Here is a 21,920-nt window from a genome sequence, read left to right as displayed (position 1 = left end):
AACAGACACATGAAGAGATGCTCTACATCACTCATCATCAGGGAAATGCAAATCAAAACTACCATGAGATATCACCTCACACTGCTCAGAATGGCGAAAATAAAAAACATAAGAAACAATAAGTGCTGGTGAGAATGTGGAGAAAAAAGAACCCTTGAGCATTATTGGTGGGAATGTAAACTGCTGCAGCCACTATGAAAATCAGTATAGGGGTTCCTCAAAAGGTCAAAAACAGAATTATCTTATGGTCCAAAAATTGCACTACTAGGTATTTAACCAAAGAATACAAAAAAACTAATTCAAAGGGATATATGCATCCTGATGTTTAGCAGCATTTTCTACAACAACCAAATTGTGGAAACAGCCCAAGTGTCCATCAGCTGATGAAAGGATAAAGAAGTGGTAAATATATTCCATGGATATATGCTAAGCGATAAGAGTTAGAGAAAGACAATGGATATAATGCTAAGTGATATAAGTTAGAGAAAGACAAATACCATATGATTTCACTCATATGTGGAATTTAAGAAAGAAAATAAATAAGCAAGAACAAAAACAGAGAGAGAGAGAGAGAGAGAGAGACAAACCAAGAAATAGACTCAACTACAGAGAACAAACTGAGGGTTACCAGAGTGGAGGTGGGTGGGGTAATGGGTAAAATAAGTGATAGGGATTAAGGAGTGCACTTGCCATGATGAGCACTGGGTGTTGTATGGAAGTGCTGAATCATTATATTGTAAACCTGAAACTAATATAACACTCTATGGGGCACCTGGGTGGCTCAGTTGGCTGAGGGTCTGCCTTTGGCTCAGGTCATGATCCTGGGGTCCTAGGATTGAGCCCCATGCCAGGCTCTCTGCTTAGCAGGGGAGTCTGCTTCTCCCTCTCCCTCTGCCTCTCCCCCTACTTGTGCTCTCTCTCAAATAAATAAATAAAAACTGAAAAAAAATAATATAGGGGCACCTGGGTGGCTCAGTCGTTAAGCGTCTGCCTTCGGCTCAGGTCATGATCCCGGGGTCCTGGGATCGAGCCCCACATTGGGCTTCCTGCTCAGCGGGAAGCCTGCTTCTCCCTCCCCCACTCTCTCTGCTTGTGTTCCTTCTCTCGCTGTGTGTCTCTCTCTGTTAAATAAAATCTTTAAAATATATATATATAACACTCTGTTAACTATACTGGAATTAAAATTTTAAAAAGTGAGCAAATGCATGGTGTAAAAAAGAATAAGATGTTTTACTTAAGCTATATGATAATCACAAAGCAAAGACCTACTTTAGATACATAAAAGATAAATAGAAATGGGGCGCCTGGGTGGCTCAGTCGTTAAGCATCTGCCTTCAGCTCAGGTCATGGTCCCAGGGTCCTGGGATTGAGCTCCACATCAGGCTTCCTGCAGAAGCCTGCTTCTCCCTCTCCCACTCCCCCTGCTTGTGTTCCCTCTCTCGCTGTGTCTTGCTCTGTCAAATAAATAAAACCTTAAAAAAAAAAAAAAGATAAATAGAAAGGATTGTAAGCATACGATTATAGAAAATCATCAAATCACAAAGGAATTATAAAACATCCAGAAAATGTCAATAGTAAGTCAACATCCATCATGGATTAAATGTAAATTAACTAAATTCTCTGATCAAAATATACAGAGTGGCTGAATGGATATAAATACATGACAAAACTTTATGCTGCCTTTAAGAGACCAACTTAGGCTTTATGGACACACAGGCTTAAAGTGAAAACATGGAAAAAATATTCTATACAAATGGAAACAACAATAACTAAAAAGCATGGTGACTATAATTATGTCAGACAAAATAGATTTTTTTGTCAAAGAATGTAATAAAAGGGTCAATCCAACATGACAATTATACATATTTGTGCACATATTAGAAGAGTACCTAAATATATGAAGAAACTATTAACAGATTTGAATGGAGAAATAGCAATAGCAAGGGACTCTGATATGTCACCTTCAACAATGGATAGATCATCTAGATGGAAAAATCAATAAAGAAATATTAGACTTAAACTACACATTGAGCAGATGGACTTAGAACATCCCAACCAACAGAAAACACGTTCTTGTCATGTGCACATGGGACACTTTCTCTATAGATCACAAAACAAGTCTCAAGAAATTTAAGAAGACTGGAATCATATGAAGCATGTTTTCTCACCATCATGGCATGAAACTAGAAATCAATTGCAGAAGAAAACTAGAAAATTCATAAATTTGTGGAAATTAAACAACATGACACTGAACAATCAATAGGTCAAAGAAGGGGTGCCTAGGTGGCTCAGTTGGTTAAGTGTCCAACTCTTGGTTTCAGCTCAGGTTATGATCCCAGGGTCATGAGATCGAGCCCCACACCAGGCTCTGCACTCAACACAGAGTCTGCTTGGGATTCTTTCTCTCCCTCCCTCTACCACTCCCCCACCTGCATGCTCTCTCTCTCTCAAATAAGTAAATAAACTTTTTAAAAAATTAGGTCAAAAAATTCAAAAGAGAAATAAAAATAGCCTGAGACAAATGAAAATGGAAAAAATGCCATTTGTTGTATGGGATACAACAAAAGAACTATCATAGCAACAAATGCCTACATTAAGAAAAAAGAAAGATTTCAAACAATTTAACTTTATACCTCAAGGAATTAGAAAAAGAACAAACTGAGCCAAAAGTTAGTATAAGGAAAGAACTAACAAAGATCAGAACAAGAAGAAATCAAATGGTCATTAAAAAGACAATAGAAAATTTCAGTGAAAAGAAAATCTGTTTGTTTTTTTTTAAAGAAGAACTAAGTTGATATAACTTTAGTTAGATTAACCAGAGCAGGGAGGGGAGGGAGAGAGAACTTAAATAAAATTTGAAATGGAAGAGGACACATTACAACTGGTAGCACACAAATATAAATGATCAAAAGAGACTACTATGGAAAATTATGTCAACAAACTGGAGAATCTCTAAGAAATAGGTAAATTCCTAAAAACCTACAACCTACCAAGACTGAATCATGAAGAAGAACAACAACAAAAATCTAAATGGACCAGTTACTTGTAAAGTTAATGAAAGAGTAATCAAAAACCTCTCAACAAACTAAAGCCCAGAGGACTAGATGGCTCACTGGTGAACTCAACCAAACATTTAGAGAATACCAACTCTTTTCCAACTCTTCCAAAATATCACAGAGGGCAGAACATTTCCAAACTCATTTTTCAGGGCCAGCATTACCCTGATACCAAAACAAGACAAAGATACTACAAAAAGATAAAATTACATAGCTGATGAACATAGCTACAAAAAAATATTTAACAAAATACTAGCATGTCATATTCAACAGGGCATTAAAAGGAGCATGCACCGTGTTCAAATGGGATTTATTTCAGGCATGCAAGGATGGTTCAATATCCATAACCCAACCAATGTGATATACCTCATTAACAATATGAAGGATGAAAATCATATCAGCTCAATAGATGCAAGAAGAGCCTCTGACAATATTCAACATCTATTCATGATAAAAACTCTGAACTGGGTATAGAGAGAATGTACCTCAATATAATAAAGGCCATATATGACAAGGCCACAGCTAACATAAGAGGCAATGTTGAAAAGCTGAAAGTCATTCCATCTATGATCAGAAACAAAACAAAGATGCCCACTCTTGCCCCTTTCAGTCAAATTACCACTGGAAGTTTTAGCTAGAAAAATTATGTACAAAAAAGAAATTAAAAGTAGACATATTGGAAAGGAAGAAGTAAAGTTGTCTCTATTTGCAGATGGCATATCATATATAGAAAGCCCTAAACACTCTCCCTGTTAGATTGCTATCATAAAGCAGGCAAGAGATGACAAGTGTTGGCAAGGGTGTAGAGAAAACAGAACGCTTGTGCACTGTTGGTGGGAATGTAAATTGGTGCAGACACGGTGGAAAACAGTATGAAAGTCCCTCAAAAAATTAAAATACAACTATCCTATCATCAGGCAATCCTACTTCTGGGCATATATCCAAAGAAAAGGGAATCACTATCTTTAAGAAATATCTGCACATCCCCATGTTCATTACATATCTACAATACCAAGACATGGGTACAACCTGAGTGTCCATTGTAAGATAAGTCAATAAAGAAAATGGGGGGGGGGGCGCCTGGGTGGCTCAGTTGGTTAAGTGACTGCCTTCGGCTCAGGTCATGATCCTGGAGTCCCGGGATCGAGTCCCGCATCGGGCTCCCTGCTCAGCAGGGAGTCTGCTTCTCCCTCTGACCCTCCCCCCTCTCATGTACTCCCTCTCTCTCATTCTCTCTCTCAAATAAAAATAAATAAAATCTTAAAAAAAAAAAAAAAAAGAAAATGGGGTATATAGGGACGCCTGGGTGGCTCAGACGGTTAAGCGTCTGCCTTCGGCTCGGGTCGTGATCCCAGAGTCCTGGGATCGAGTCCCGCATCGGGCTCCCTGCTCCGCGGGGGGCCTGCTTCTCCCTCTGCCTCTGCCTCTCTCTCTCTCATGAATGAATAAATAGAATCTTTAAAAAAAAAAAAAGAAAGAAAGAAAGAAAATGGGGTATATAGAGTATATGATGACTATAGTTAACAATACTGTATTGTATAATTGAAAACTGCAAAGGGAATACATCTTAAAAGTTCTCATCACAAGAAAAAAAACTATGCGAGGTGATGGATGTTAACTAAACTTATTGTGGTAAACATTTCTAAATATACATAAAAATAATGATGTTGTACACCTTAAACTAATAGCTTACATGTCAATTATATCTCAACAAAACTAAAAAATAAGCAGATTACTGTTTGCTTAGGCATGGGGATAAGGGGATAGAGGGTGGTGATGGAGTACCGGGTTTCATTAGCAGCTAATAAAATGTTCTGCAACTGACTACATGTGAATATATTAAAAAGCTATGAATTACACACTTAAATAGAATTGCATGGCATGTAAATTATATTCCAATAAAGCTTTTTTTTTTTTTTAATATTTTATTTGTCAAAGAGAGCGAGAGAGCACAAGCAGGGGGAGCAGCAGAGGGAGAGGGAGAAATAGGCTCCCCGCTGAGCCGGGAGCTTGATGCGGGGCTCAATCCCAGGACCCTGGGATCATGACGGGAGCCAAAGGCAGATGCTCAACTGACTGAGCCACCCAGGTGCCCACCCTGGGACATTTCATTAAAATAACATTGAAGGGTGGGAAGATGGGTTAGCCTGGTGGTGGGTATTGAGGAGGGCACATTCTGCATGGAGCACTGGGTGTTATGCACAAACAATGAATCATGGAACACTACATCTAAAACTAATGATGTAATGTATGGGGATTAAGATAAGAATAAAAAAATTTTTTTAAAAGCCACACATAAAAATAAATTAAAATAAAATAAAATAACATTGAAACTGGGCTTCACCACAGATGCAAAGACAGAGCTATTTAGAGATGGTCACAGATGAGGGTAATTTTTAAAACTACCCAGATGATCCCCAGAGAAATCAAGACTGAAAAGTGTGTGTGTGTATATATATATATATATATATATATATATATGTGCATATATATGTATATATATATGCCTTCTCAACCTGTAATATGCATGCTAGTCACTTGGACATTTTGATAAAACAAGTTATGAGGCTCCACACTTAGAAATTATAATTCAGGGGTGCCTGAGTGGCTCAGTTGAGCATCCGGCTCATGATTTCAGCTCAGGTCATGATCTCAGCATTGGGCTCTGCACTCAGCAGGGAGTCTGCCTCTCTCCCTCCCTCTGCCACTGCCCCCGCCGCCCCCCCCCCCTGCTTACATGTTCTTTTTCTTGCTCTCTCTCAAATAAATAAATCTTGAACAACAAAAAAAAAGAAATTCTGATTCAGCTGGTCCAAGGATGGGGCCCATGAGTTTATATTTTCTCCTGTTGCAAGTTTGAAACTAATTTCATTTATTTTCAGCTCTTCTGAACTATGATTGACCAGAAAAATTGTATATATGTAAGCTATACAAATGATTTTTTGTATATGTATACATGATATTACCACACCAAGCTAATTATCATATCTGTCACTGTACACAGATGTCGTGTGTGGTGTGTGTGTGTGTGGTGAGGGCTGGGAGATGGGGGGAAATGGGAAATATTTGTCAAGGGTGCAAGCTTTCATAAGTTCTGGAGATCTAATGTACATCATGGTGATTATACTTAATAATGCATTACATACTTAACTAAGGGAGTAGATCTAATGAACTTGTACACACCCTCAGATGTTCTGATGCTGGACCCCTCAAACCCCACTTTTAGTTGCTATGATCTAGTAAAAGAAGGCAGAGAAAACTAGAGCCTCTTTCACCAACACACATATTGCAATACAAATATTATTTGTTCCCAGTATAGACTTCCCTGAGAGATGTTTTCAGTTGTCTCTTTGTAACATGAGAGGGTATTAGAGACAATAGTATTTTTTTTTTTTAAGATTTTATTTATTTGAGAGAGCACATGAGAGGGGTTAGGGTCAGAGGGAGAAGCAAACTCCCCGCTGAGCAGGGAGCCCAATGCGGGACTCGATCCAGGAACTCCAGGATCATGACCTGAGCCAAAGGCAGTCGCTCAACCAACTGAGCTACCCAGGCACCCGAGACAATAGTATTTGAACAAGGCTGTATTTGGGAAACAACATTCATTCATTCATTCATTCAATGTCTCTAGAAACAAACTGGTGGTTGCCAGAATGGAGCGGAGTCGGGGGATTGCAAAATGGGTGAAGGGAGTAGAATGTGCAGTCTTTCAGTTACAGAATGAAAAAGTCATGAAGATGAAAGGTACAGCATAGGGAATAGAGGCAATGATCTTTTAATAGTGTTATAGGATGACATAATACACTTATGCTGAGCATAGGATAACATACAGACTTGTACAATCACTGTGTTGTACACCTGAAACTAATGTAATATTGGGTGTCAACTATACTTCAGAAAAATAGATAAGTGTTTCTAGAGCATCTACTATGTACTCACTTATATTTTCACATGCACGGTAGGGTGCAGACAGTGTGGGACACTGTGCTAGGAACTTCACATTATGTGAGCCAATCCTGAAAATACTCTGGGAGTTGGTTACATCTTTCCCAGGGGCTTATAGATGCTGAGCCTTGTAATTCTAGGAACAAAGATTCTCTGTGTCTCTTTGCTTATGTTACTGATCCTAAGAATAATCCTGCATGAAAGCACAACTAAGAAGAGAAGGATAGAAAAAGGCCTTTCTGTCTAAAAAGAGAAAGAGAATAGAGATTTTGACAGATTTGGGTAGATTATTCACTTGCATTCACGTATTTTGTTTTCACCATGAAGGACAATCAATATACTCCCCAGAAATAGAAGGTGGGGTGCTGCAAGTTACTCTTGAAGCACACGGTTCTGGGTTTTTTTGTTTTTGTTTTTTTTAAAGATTTTATTTATTTGAGAGAGAGAGAGAAGGAGAGAGAGCAAGCACATGAGAGGGGGGAGGGTCAGAGGGAGCAGCAGACTCCCCGCCGAGCAGGGAGCCCGATTCGGGACTCGATCCCGGCACTCCAGGATCATGACCTGAGCCGAAGGCAGTCGCTTAACCAACTGAGCCACCCAGGCGCCCCCGGTTCTGTTTTTTTTTAATATATTTTTTTTAATATTTATTTATTTGGCAGAGAGAGACACAGCAAGAGAGGGAACACAAGCAGGGGGAGTGGGAGAGGGAGAAGCAGACTCCCCACTGAGCAGGGAGATGGATGCAGGGCTCAATCCCAGGACCCCGGGATCATGACCTGAGCCGAAGGCAGATGCTTAACCGACTGAGCCACCCAGGTGCCCCCTTGAAGCACATGTTTTAACCAGATAGAAAGAAACTGGCTCACCAAATTTAAGTCCTCTGAGTCCAGGTGTCAGGAAATAGAGAGTGCCAGCCCTGGACCAGCAGGATGTGGGGCTGCCCCGAACTCTGGTGTTCTCTGAGCTTTTCCAGAACGACAGAGTAGTGGGAGGGAGAGGGGCCAGGGTGGTGCCACTTCCTGGTCTCAGAGTTTTTCTAGAGGAAACTTGATCTGACAGTTTTCTGTTAAGCCCTGCAGACTCAGACAGGCTGTCTCTATTATAACCAAACGTCACCAAAAATGGAAAGTACCTATAACACCCACCTGTGGTGTGATATCCTAAGAGGGTTATACAATTGCGTGTGTCTCAGTGTGACTCATCCTTGTGGCTGGATTCTGAAGAGAAATTCATACAGGACATCCTAAGAAACTAAATGTGCATTCCACAAAATCGTGTCATACAAGATTAAAAAAAAAAAAAATGGAGACAACTGTTCCAGGAGAAAGAAACTAGAGACGACAGAGTCAAGATGACTAATGCAATCCGTGTAACATGACTGAATCCTGGAGAAGAAAACATGGAGAAAACCATGATTGTATCACTGGAAGAAATGTCTATATGGACTCTCTACTGGATGAATATAAAATCACAGTGGTGGGACCCCTGGGTGGCTCAGTTGGTTAAGTGCCTGCCTTCGGCCCGGGTCATGATCTCAGGGTCCTGGGACTGAGTCCCACACTGGGCTCCCTGCTTAGCGGGGAGCCTGCTTCTCCCTCTGTCTGGGGCTCCCCCTGCTTGTGCACACTCGCTCTCTGATAAATAAAACTTAAAAAAAAAAAAACAGCGGTAGTGTGCAAAGTGTGTACTGTGGTTATGCAGGAGAATGATCTTGTTAGGGAATAAATATTCTGATACTGAAAGGGGCAACATGTCAGGGTACCCGCATGTTACTGTGAAGCTGAGTAATGGAAGCCTCACTCCAAAGGAGTGGAAGCCAGAAGGGGGCGCTCCCATGCCCGACCACTCCAATCGCAGACCTCAACAGGAGGAAGCCTTTCCGCCAGACCTCCCCTGCCTGATGAAGAGGGGTTTTCTCCTTGCCTGGTAACAGCAGAGCCAGAGACTGCCCCAGCTCACCAATGAGAAGCCACCACGCTTCAAACACGCAGTTTACTCCAATGGGCTTTTTGTTTATGGCAGCCCTTCCAAACCCCACATCTTCCCCTGGAAAAGTGTGGTCCCCACTTTGTTCTCCATGCTAAGCTATTGTTTTGCCGTAGCTTGCTTGTACCTATTTGCAGTTCTCCGCTAGTCCCAAATAAACCCATTTTTACTGGCAAAATAACGGTTTCAGTTTTAAGGTCAACATTATTCTCACGTGAAAACACAAAAACATACACAAAGAAGATGTGGTTATGTGGCAAAATTGAGCTTGTACAGATGAAAAGTATGCAGTGGTTTCTCATGCTATTGAATTATTCCGTTATCCCGTTTGCTACCGGGACCCTCTGCATTTTTAGCCCTCAGTATCCACAATTTTTTGTACGATAACGATACTTTGCATACGTTATCCCTTCTACCATTAAACCCACAATAGATTTTAATATCTGTGACCTTCAACTCATTCTTTTCTGCACTCTCCCCTCGCACCCTCTCCCCACACCCCCATGCTCCCCGCATCCCATCTACCCCTACGCCCCCCTTTCTGTATCTTACCCGGCACATTCTCACACTTACGTTGTTATACAAATACTCCAGCTTTCCTGCCATGCACCCCATCCTGAAGAGGCAATGGTCACTGCACTCTTTAAATGGTGCATCGCACACACTTTCCTGGTAGGATGTTGAGGGTTTGGAAAGTATAAAAGGTGCAAAAGGTCCCATTTTTTTCAATCAGCCTGAGTTCTGGGAACCTTACTATTCTTCCACATATGAACATGCTAACGTGATACACATCACTATGGGGGACTGGTATGTGATCATGTGAATGTGACTGATCATATGAGTGTGTTGTGTGATGACTCAAGTTGAGGTTGTGGTAAATGTGTGATCATGCTTGTGACAGAGAGCATATAGTTGTAAGTATAAATGTGGACATGATGCTGTTTGTGTGCGTGCATGTCTGGGTTTCCATCTGTGTGTGATGTGTGTGTGTGTGGCCTCTCCACCATCATGCTCTAGTTCCTCACTTAGAAATTGAGGATAATTAGATAGTGAGCCAGAATCAAATTTTAGAATTGTTAATTAGAAATATCAAGGATTGGTATATACTCAAATTTTATTTTCCTTCCTTTCTTCCAAAAGTAATGAGTGCCCATAAGATTCAACAAGAGTAGTGTGGTAGTTATTCAATGATATTGAACTGAGTGATGAGAATTGAATTATTTGATTTTTTTTTCCCAAAGATTTTATTTCAGGGAGAGAGTGCTCAAGCATGAGCAGGGGAAGGGGCAGAGGGAGAAGCAGTCTCCCCATTGAGCAGGGAGCCCGATGTGGGGCTCGATCCCAGGACCCTAGCACCATGACCTGAGCCGAAGGCAGACACTTAAACGACTAAACCACCCAGCACCCCTAACATTTTTTAAAGGGGAGAATCTGCCTATGAAACCATTTGATGATGGTACTTTGGTTTATTTACAAATCTTTGGACATAGCATTATTTAGACTTCCTGTATGATTGGGGTCAATACTGCTCAATCACATTTTCCCACAAAAATTCCTTACCATCTAACTTTCAAGTTCATTGGAATGGAGTTGTGCAAGGAATCTAATAATTTCTAATGCACATTAGGGGCTTCATGTTGTTTTTTACTTGTATCTCATTGAATATCCTTAGCAAGTATGTTGTCAGATTCCAAATTTCTGCTCCTAAATTAAGAGATGGTAGGTCTCTGTGCCTACAAATTAGTAAAAAAATTCATTTTCAGGCAGAATAACAACTCAGCAAAGAGAGAATCCACCAAGTCAAGGAGCTTTATTGCTACATTGTCAGTCCGTTACATGTCAGGGCTCAGAATTTCCTGCTTCCTCTATATGAGATCCTATCTGCATCCAGGGTGAGCTTCTCCTAAACTCCACGAAGGTGGTCTCTTCAGAGATGCTAATAGAAGATGGTGATGGTTTTTAGTAGTTAGCAACAGGGATTCCCCCCCACCCCGATAAAGGTTCCCAGGTCCCTAACCCTGCACGGTCATGTCCACTACAGCTGAGATAATTTGCCGTTCTGAGGGGAGGGGAGGTCATAGAATCACAGATCCGTATCTCGGGGTCCGGCTGCCTCCCTGTCACACAAGCAACAGTTGTTACAACCTTCACACTCAATCCACCTTCCTGGAAGCAGAAAAGCATTATGCATTTACTGTTTCTGCGTGAAGGACAGAGTCCGTAAGGGAAGGAAACAGATCAACAGTGTGAGTGATCATGTGAGTAAATGGAATTCTGGCGTGGACTGTTCTCCAGTTCAAAAGCTACACAGGAATGAGGAAAATTCCTGAGGCATGAGCTGAGCTGGTAGAAATGGGGCTTTCGACACCACACCAATCCCTGATGGCTCTCAGTGTAATTTACCACACTCCTTACTGGCGGTGGTTGTTGGTGTTGAATCCAAGTAATAATGAAATCTGACTTTTAAGATGCTTACGGATTACAGTTCTTAAATCAATCTCTTCAGTTTATCTAGACTAACTTTTCAGGATTACTGAAGGGTGCCTGCAATACATTTATACTTGTAATAATGAGCAGGGTGGATCTCTTGGAATCATGTAATCCTATACAAGAACAGTCTCTGAGTGACAGTTTCTCTTTTTTTAAGATTTTATTTATTTGACAGAGACACAGCGAGAGAGGGAACATAAGCAGGGGCAGTGGGAGAGGGAGAAGCAGGCTTCCTGCTGAGCAGGGAGCCCGATGTGGGGCTCGATCCCAGGACCCTGGGATCACGACCTGAGCTGAAGGCAGACGCCTAACGACTAAGCCACTGAGGCAGCCCAAGTGAGAGTTTCTTATATTTTTTTCTAACTATGGGTTATGATGTACATAAGGGAGACATTGATTATGTCTCTCCTAGAACATGTCTTCTGAGAATTATGGAGAGACTGTTGAAGTGAGGAAGAGTATCAAAAAAAACCCCACATTGTATCGTGTGCTTCATAGAGCAGCTGCCAGGCTCAAATCCATTTTGTGACATTTTCTCTGGTTTAAAAGTATTTTAGTATCAAGTCTAAGCTCAACATGCATTACTCCACAACTTTCTACCATGCACAAGATTTCACACAGATCACTGTATTCATAATAGTTTCATTTAACTCCGGTGTGAACAGAGAAATACATGATTTGAAAGTAGTCAACATCCATTCCTACACATTATGTCAAAGACTGAAGTTTCATAGTTAGGGTATCATGCCAATTGTTTCATAACGTGATATTACTGTGCACTGTGATATCGGACATTGTACTTTGACATTAAAACCAGGTTGGTCACAGGGGAGATTCTTTTTCCTATTATACTCAACAGTTCACCTAATATATTAGGAACCCCAAATCTTGGGGCGCCTGGTGGCTCAGTCGTTAAGCAGAGTCTGCCTTTGGCTCAGGTCATGATCCCAGCATCCTGGGATCGAGCCCCGCATCGGGCTCCCTGCTCCGCGGGAAGCCTGCTTCCCCCTCTCCCCCTCCCCCTGCTTGTGTTCCCTATCTCGCTGTCTGTCAAATAAATAAACAAACAAATCTTAAACAAAACAAAACCCAAGTCTTTTCTCATAGTTGATATTGACCTGTAGAATATTTATACAAAAAAACACTTGTGAACACCAAAATTATTGGAAAAAAAACTATCAACCTAAATTAAAATGTCAAGGTATAGGAAGCAGAACTAAATATAGGTCTAATTTATTTCAAAGCCCAGGTGTCATCATTTATTAGTATGGCACAGTAGCTAAGCATATCATCTTTGCTACAACCCCAGCGTGCTGTCCCTAAGCAGCGTATGCGTTTTCATATATCGGCTAACCATTCTGCACCTGCTTCGCTTTCATCCGAAAATAAAAACTAGGTATGGGCCCTTACTAAAGAGTTGTTCAGATTTTAAAAATTCACACATGGACAGTGTTCATGGCAGTGATTTATACAAATTGGTTTTTTAAGATTTATTTATTTGAGAGAGAGAGAATGAGAGAGAGAGAACACCTGAGAGGGGATAGGGTTAGAGGACGAAGCAGACTCCCTGCCGAGCAGGATGCCCGATGCGGGACTCGATCCAGGGACTCCAGGATCATGACCTGAGCCGAAGGCAGTCGCTCAACCAACTGAGCCACCCAGGCGCCCTATACAAATTGTTAATATAAAGGCTAGTATGGTAAAGGATTAGAAGCTTAACAAAAGGACCTATATTTTAGTAATTCTCTTTGAGTAGGAACTAGTAATAAATACAAACTATTGGTTTTCAGCGGACCTGCTCCATTTAACTCCGGCCTCATATTTCCAACAGGAATCTGGCAACAAAGGTGAATACGCAGTCATCTGGAAACCAGCAGAATAGCCTCCAGAGACTTGACAATAGGAGTATCATTTTTATTATAGTTGAAATCCTGAGGAATTTTTCTCTTTACCATTTTACCTTCCTTTTCTTGCCACTGGGAGCAGGTAGGTCCACGGATCTTATTCTCAAACACCTGACCACAGCCAACTCCTTGGTTATTCTTTCTAAAGGAATCACCCAGACAACGGCAGGTTTGGGGTTGAAAAGTTTTAATGATTTTGGATGCAAACTTGTGTTCTATGTTCACAAAGTAGGCAGGGGTGTGTCTGTTGGCACCACCTGCCTCCTGAGTGTATTTCAAGTGATCGGGGTCAGTCCTGGAACTCCAGGTGGGCAGAATTTAAAGTAAAAGCTCCCAAGTACATGGAGTCCTATATGTTCCTTTTTGGATGCTATATACAGTGATAAATTTGATTTTTCCTATATATGTGACTGCCAAATTGAACAGCTTTAACATCACAAAGAAGAAAGATTTTGGATACTGTTCTGTTACATTTCAAGGAGAAATCACAGTGCCACTATTCCTGAATGTCTATTAGTCCCTGGTGTTTTACCTTTGGGGCTCATGATCTGGGCCAGTGGCTCCCTGCTTTTCAGGCTGCCCAGGAAAAAGAGGCAGGGGTCCAACACATTCATAGAAATTGGGTTTTCCCCAGATCCTCCGAGGAGACCAGAGTTACCCAGAACATCTTCGTCGTGCTGAGCACTTTTCTATCATTGAACACCCTCACCTCCATCTTCCAGGTGTGTAGTGCTCTTGTTAATAACCCCAACTGGTTAATGGTAAACATCTCTGCACTATTTGCTGCATGTTTCCCAACTGTCTGCCCCTTTCTTCTCATGAGTCATGACTCCAGTCTATCTGGGCTCTGCTGGGACTGGACAAGGAATACAAATCCCTTAATTAGAGAGATGTAAATTCTATGTTTTAACAATGTTCAGATATTTATTCATTCATCTCCTGCCAAGCCTAAGCTCTATGATTCAACACATTACAGACAAGTAGTGACCAAGACAGACTGAGCCCTGCCCCAATAATTAAAAGTAAATTGTAATAGCAATTTAAGGGAATGTAAGAGAATTGCTATGTATTTATTGTGGACTTGTAGAATTCAAATTTATTAATGTTTACAGTGGAAAGTTTAGAGTCTATGCGTTAATGAAATGTTAGGTGCTAAAACAATCTGTAGATTATAGAGAAATATTTGAGTGTGTAACTTCCAATGTGACAAATGAAGATTTCCCAAATGTTAAGTAGGCATGGGAATTTAGGACAATTTTATCAATAAGGAGGCACATGATGGTCATTCAAGAAGCTGAAGAAAACAATGGACATGCAGAATAATGAAGTAGGCTGTGGTGCAGCTGGATGGCAAATTCAGTTTGGGGCAGCAGAGAAATGATGGGTCAACTTACAAACTTTGCACAATCCATCCTAGAGAGATGGTATTCATTTGAAGTGTGAAGTTATGGAAGAAACTTAGTATATTTAAATTCGTGTGAAAATGGGCACATATGAACTTGAATGTATGTTAACGGAGGGCAAAAAGAGATGTACTTGATCTTTTAAAGATCTCCAGTGAATATGAAAAGTTTATACACACGCAGTCTTGGATAAAGGCATAATTTGGGGGATCTATAAAAGGCAATTTTTTCTTTATTTAGTGATTATATCAACTGACCAGACTGGTATTATGACTTTCAGTGGTTCACCCACATGGTCTTCAAAGTGACAAAATTTTATAATGAAGTTGTCATTAAATTTGGAGTAGGTTATAAAAAGTCATTTAAGGAGAGGAAGTTTTTGTTTATGGGGAGTTTGTGATTTTTAGGTTTCTATGGGAGCTAAACAACCCAAAAATTTACTGTCTCACAGTTCTGGAGGTTCTTAGAAATCTGAAGCCAACCTATTGGTAGGGCCACACTTTATCTCAAGAATTGAGTCTTCCCTTTTCCTAATTTCTGGGGACTGTCAGCTATCCTTGGCCTTCCTCGGCTAGTAAATGCATTGCTCAGTCTCTGCCTTCATCATTACACACTGTTTTGTGTGTGTCTAAATTTCCCTCTTGTCATTAGGATAGCAGTCACTGAATTCAGGTTTACCTGAATCCAGTGTGACCTCCTTTTAGTTTGACTACATCTGCAAAGATCCTATTGCCCAATAAAGTTACAATTACAGGTACTGAGGATTAGGACTTGAGGTGGTGGTTTCACACCAGTAGAAACGGATTTACTGCATTCCTAAAACATCATATCCCACAATAATTGTAAATATAACACCCTTGGGGCGCCTGGGTGGCTCAGTCGTTAAGCATCTGCCTTCAGCTCAGGTCATGGTCCCAGGGTCCTGGGCTCGAGCCCCGCATCGGGCTCCCTGCTCCGCGGAAAGCCTGCTTCTCCCTCTCCCACTCCCCCTGCTTGTGTTCCTGCTCTCGCTGTGTCTCTCTGTGTCAAATAAAATCTTTAAAAAAAATAACACCCTTGTTAAAACACCTTGTTTATACACTTACATAGTTAAATGTAGGTCTCCTGCTATAACACACATCATGAAATGTGGATCTCTGATTTGTACACATGTGCCTTAACTGGGTGGTTCTGGGCACGAGACTGTTGTCATGACTGCATTCTTACAATGAGTGGACAATTGCTGAACCTTGCAAATAGATAAAAACCACCACCACCACCACAACCATAATACCCTACCAACTGTTTCCACTGTTAAAGGAATTAAACAGGGAAGCCATAGACTCAGGTGACTTTAATGCCTTGGAAGCCTCTGTAAACAAACCCCAACTTAATTCACAGTCAATACACTGGAATAGAAGAAAATGAACTTAAGAACAAATGATTACTGTCAACTAGGCCTTCCAAAAATAAGGCAACTGCTTTAGGTATATCCAATCAAACAATGTCCTTGCTTTTCTTCCATATCCTCTCTATAAAAACCTCATTGCTAGGTCCTACAGGTGGAACATGCCTAGTCATTTGAATAGACAAATTAACTCTTGAAAATTTGAATGTGCATCACTTCATCTATTTTATTTTTAAATATTTGACAGAGAGACACAGCCAGAGAGGGAACACAAGCAGGGGGAGTGGGAGAGGGAGAAGCAGGCTTCCCGTGGGGCAGGGAGCCCAATGTGGGACTCGATCCCAGGACCCTGGGATCATGACCCGAGCCGAAGGCAGACGCCCAACGACTGAGCCACCCAGGCGCCCCCACTTCATCTCTTTTTAAAAGATTTTATTTATTGAGAGAGAGCAAACAGGGGGAGGGGCCGATGGAGAGGGAATGAGAGTCTCAAACAGACTCTGCACTGAGCTCAGAGCCCACACTGGGGGCTCAATCTCACCATCCTGAGATCTTGACCTTAGCCAAAATCAGAATCCCATGCTTAACCAACTGAGTCACCCAGGTGGCCCATATCACTTCATCTTTTTTTTTTTTTTTTTTAAAGATTTTATTTATTTGAGAGAGAGACAGCGAGAGCAGGAACACAGCAGGGGGAGTGGGAGAGGGAGAAGCAGGCTTCCCGGCGAGCAGGGAGCCCGCTCAATACCAGGACCCTGGGATCATGAGCTGAGCCGAAGGCAGACGCTTAACGACTGAGCCACCCAGGTGCCCCTCACTTCATCTTTTAACAGTAAACACTACCACCTCTCATTTGGAGCACTTTTCTGATGTAGCCTACATCTCTCTCCCGTTTGCAACGTAGGCTCAGGACTCAGTGTGACAGCTTTTCCTGTCTCTCCTCGCTCACCTTCACATATGTGCACAAGAAACTAACACGACTCCATCTCACTTCCCCAGATTTCACTCCCGGTAATGGCTCCCCACGAGTTTCCCACCAGGTGTTACACATGAGCACGGAGGACTTGCGGCACACACTGCCCTTCCCAGGGCCAAAACCTGCAGTCACGTGCTCCTCCCTTCACCTGCCCTGGTCTCCAGAGCACCAGCCTTGAATCCCATCTCAGCCAAGCCCAGACATCAGAGATCACCCTTCAAGCAAGCTGGGACCAGATCTACGACAGACCCGATCTCCCTTTGATGGTGTTATCACATTCAGAGTTTTTGATGCCCTCTCCCGTCTCTGCCCTCCCTAGTGCCAAAACTTCACACGTGTGCAGAGAAAGAACACAGGTGAACCCCTCAAGGTCCTGAGTCAGGCACCTGCCGCAATGCAGAGGACACCAGAGCAGATGGGGAACAGGGATTGGCCATCCCTGATCACCCTGTGCAAGATGAACACTTAAGGTGCCCATCGGTCCAACCTCTCCAGCAGACCTTCTGACACCCCTGGATACCTGTTTCAAACTTCGGGCCTAACACTGTGGGCACAGAGTCCTGAGCCCTGCATCCTCATATACCTGGAACATGTAGTAGATGCTCAATAAGCATTCCTTTCATGAATGACCACATACTATTTATCCCAAATAGCCTTGCTCAGATACCACTGCCTTATCTAGTCCCTTCCCAACTTGCAGGGGATGAGCAGAAAATCTCATCTTTGTGGAAGCTGCTAGTAGTATTCACTGGGAATGGCAGTATTTGTGTTGACATAGGATGGTTTGGTATGAGGGACTCAGGCGTGCTCTTCTGCTTTCTCTAGATTAGGGCTACTGGAAACAAAGCCTGGGAACAGCAACATCAATATCTGTTAGAAGTACACATTAATGGGCTTCGTGCACACCTAGGGATTCATGATATCTGAGTGTGGGTCTCCAGAGTCTGTTTTTAATGGGAACCTCAACTGGTTTGTATATATATGAAATTTTGACAAGCAATGTTTACAAAAGCTGGTCTCAGGTTTTGCTTCACATTGGGAACCCCTGTGTAGTTTTTAGAACTACCATTCCCAATGTCCCAGCCCTAAAGATTCTGGCACTTTGTCCTTGATGGAGCCTAGTATTACTAGGTCTTAATGAAGTGGCCCAACTCATTCCACTGTGACACCAATGTAAACATTGAGGCTCTCAAGTACATCTTTTTTTCTTTTTAAGACTTATTCACTTATTTCAAAGGGGAGGAGCAGAGAGAGTCTTAAGTAGACTCCACAATGAGTGTGGAGCCCAACACAGAGCTTGATCCCAGACCCGGAGATCAAAACTTGAGCGGAAACCAAGGGTCGGATGCCCAACTGTCTGCACCCAGGCACCCCCTCAAGTACATTTCTGAGGACAGAGCACAGGGTCTAGTCAGTGGGAAAGCCTCCATGGAGAGGGCTGTTCTGCATAAGACTTGATAGGGGAGGGTCAGTCTACCCAACATTCCTGATTTTGTACCAGACTTTGTGTGTGTCTGCAGGAGACCAGTGCACCCAAAAATTAGAGTAAATCACATTGGGGCCTCCACTTTGAAACTACCTAGGTGTACAGATTTTCACATGCTTCCACAAGCAATCAGAACACATACACTCTCACTGGCCATGGGGAGGCTTTTCGATTTCACTGTGAATGCCAGGGAAGACATTGGAAGAGAAGGTAAGCCCTTAGAGGATGTAGGAGCATGTGAAGAGTGAGACAGGAGATGTCCCTCTGTGACCACCAGAGAATTAAACCTAAGCTTCCAGAATCATTCCATTCAAGCAGAGCATCCTAAGCCACATTTTAAGGTCAAGTTTTCTCCTTTGGCCCCCCTCCCTGTGTCATCTGCTTCATTCATTCCCACCTACCTGGGTGTGTGGCTACTGTCTCCTTTCTCTTCATGTGCCGGGTTCTTTCCTTTTCTAAAGAAGTTGACCAGACACAGTCTAGAGAGAGCAAGCCCTGTTTATAAGAAAAAGAAACATGACTTGATGGAGAATGTACAAGTTCAAATCCAGTACTATGCTCAGTAAAGAGAGCATATTACAGAAGGATATAGAAAATTATTTCTTGAAACGCAATTTTCTAATGGCCTCTTTAGAATACCTAGGAAGCTTTTTCAATGTTAAGCTCCTTAACTCCGCTTACAAGCACTACTGAATCAAAAATAATAGATATCTGGGGTGCCTGGGTGGCTCAGTTGGTTGAGCGTCTGCCTTCGGCTCGGGTTGTGGTCCCGGAGTCCTGGGATCGAGCCCCGTATCGGGCTAAGCCTGCTTCTCCCTCTCCCTCTGCCCCTGCTGCTCCCCCTACTTGTGCTCTCTTTGTCAAATAAATAAAATCTTAAAAAATAAATAGAAATCTGATTTTAAGATGTGGGCAACAATATTCTATGCCATTTAGTTTCTAGAATTATCATAAATGTAGAGGGAAGGTTGCAGATAACCTCAGGGAAGGGAAATGTTCAAGCCAAGATAAAAACATCATCAATACTTCCTTACACCAACAAACGCCTGATTATTTCCTTGAAATGATGTCATTTGGGCTGAGTTACACTATAGAATTTTAAGACATGTGAACATATAGTAATTATATACTTGTTTCCTTTTGCTAAAAATACAAAAATAAAGAAAATATCTGTGCCATTGTGCAGAATAAAACAAACTTAAAGGTCCAGAACTAATTTAGAACCTTTATTTGCAAAGACCAGGATCTCCAGTAAACAAAGGTGATAGCCTTCATTTTCTGGGGGAATCTGGCAGAGAGACCCTGAACAAAGTGAACAAAGTTAACATCAGCTGTAATGAGAAAAATTGCAATTATGGGCCTGAAGCACATAGGACTCATCACTGCTGTGATATTATTTACTAAAAAACAAACAAAAAATCAAATAGGATTCCAATTGTGAAAATATAGCAGTTATAAAATTTCAAGCCAGATTGCTCCCATGTCCTGTAATCTTTATTTCAAATAGTAAGTCTTTCTTTGAAGCAATCTAGACAGCAAGTTTCCCTTTTTCAGAACATTGACTTATCCTGGGCACAACAGCCATCCGGTTTGTTTGTTCATGGTTATCTAGTTTCCAAAGACTCAGACCACACCCAGACGGAACCTAAATATTATATATTCTCCCCCTTCACTGGGGTCCTGAAACCCAACACATCCCCAAGTGAGAATCTTGGGTATCAACACATCCTCTTGTTGATCTGTCATAGTGGGAATATTTTCAATAGTACCAGGTCATGAATCCATGGTAGGAATTCTTCATGCTGCTTAAAAAGCCCAGTTGGAGAAGATGGAGAGACAGCCCCAGCAATGTAAGAGAGAAATATCCTAAAGAGTTCACTCTGACTGTCATTAAAAGGATAAATAGCAGTCCAAAACAAATTCGCTAGGAAGGACAAACAGAGGTAGAGAAGTATATATGCAAATTCTAAACACATGGCATTCGGGTAAGAAATGGGGACACTGCTCTGAGCTAAGTCAAGACAAAACTTGCCTGAGAAGCAGCCATTTTTTCCTCTCCCTCCTGCTCTTGATTGTTTTCTCGGGTGAGATTATGTAGAGAAATCACACCTGTAAGCCTTTAAAGGCCTCAATACGGCCTCTTCACCTGCTATCATCAGCTCAGAGGCAGAAGGATCTTGAAATGCACAAAAGGCCGCCCTCTCCTTTGTCACAGGAAAGGTTCAGAAAAAAGGAGCTCCTATGTGGACACTTGCGTGTGAGTTCGTCCTCACTGGTTTCAGATGTCCTCCCCTCCCACAGAAAACCAAATCCTGCCACAGCACGGGGAACGTGGGCTGCACGGACCTGCCCCTTCCAATTGCAGACCAAACATCTGTTAGCTTCTCTTCACCAGAAAGCCGGACTCTGCTCTCACAAGTGTGTCTGTGAATCCTTGGGCTTCACCCTGGTCTACCCGAGAAGCACCTGAAGCACATAGTTAAAGCAGCACTGATGTTCTCACCCTGACCAATAGGCAGACTCTGGCAGAGGGCCCAGGTGATGGTGGTTCTTAAAACTCACCCTGGGGGCGCCTGGGTGGCTCAGATGGTTGAGCGTCTGCCTTCGGCTCGGGTCATGATTCCGGGGTCCTGGGATCGAGCCCCGCATCGGGCTCCTGGCTCAGCGGGGAGCCTGCTTCTCCTTCTGCCTCTCTCCCTGCTCATGCTCTCTCTCTCTCTGTATCTCTGTGTCTCAAATGAATAAATAAAATCTTTAAAAAAAAAAAAAACTCACCCTGGGATTTTACTGTAAACCCAGGCTGATAAGCAATGATGTGCTTTCAAGTTTTAATGTGCACAGAAATCATTTGGTGATTCAGGTTCCATAGAAGAAATGGTGATTCTGCAGGTTTGGAATGGGGTCTGAGAATTGGCATCTTTCCCAAGTACTTGTTAGCGCTGATGCTGCTCCTGGAGACCCTCGTTTAGTGGCCACACTAGAGAATGCAGGCACAGCGCACCTGAGCCCCCCACACCCACCATCTACGTCAACACAAACATTTCCTGATGAGTTCCCAGTAAAGAGTTTACTATTTACTTTTCACTGTTGTGAGTTTACTGTCGGTTCCCAGCAAAGACCACCATCACTGCCCTGAAGGACCACATGCTTATATAGCACCTTAAAGTCTACAGAAAGAAGGCTAGTGAATGCACTGATGTCTGAGCAAGTCTCTATTTGGAAAACAACGTGTATACATCGATTACTGCAATGTTGATTGAGCACTGATTTTCTGTTCACAAGGAAGT

The 21,920-nt window shown here is 42.2% G+C and overlaps 1 pseudogene; it reads left to right on the top strand.

The window, feature by feature from the left end:
* The window catches only part of LOC123323244, a 190,387-nt pseudogene that overhangs the window by 119,362 nt on the left and 49,105 nt on the right, over window positions 1-21,920 (top strand).

Source organism: Neomonachus schauinslandi, chromosome 16, assembly GCF_002201575.2.
Source record: "Neomonachus schauinslandi chromosome 16, ASM220157v2, whole genome shotgun sequence".
NCBI classification, from domain to species: Eukaryota; Metazoa; Chordata; class Mammalia; order Carnivora; family Phocidae; genus Neomonachus; species Neomonachus schauinslandi.
Note: the sequence above shows the minus strand (reverse complement) of the source record. Positions and strands in the feature narration are given on the sequence as shown.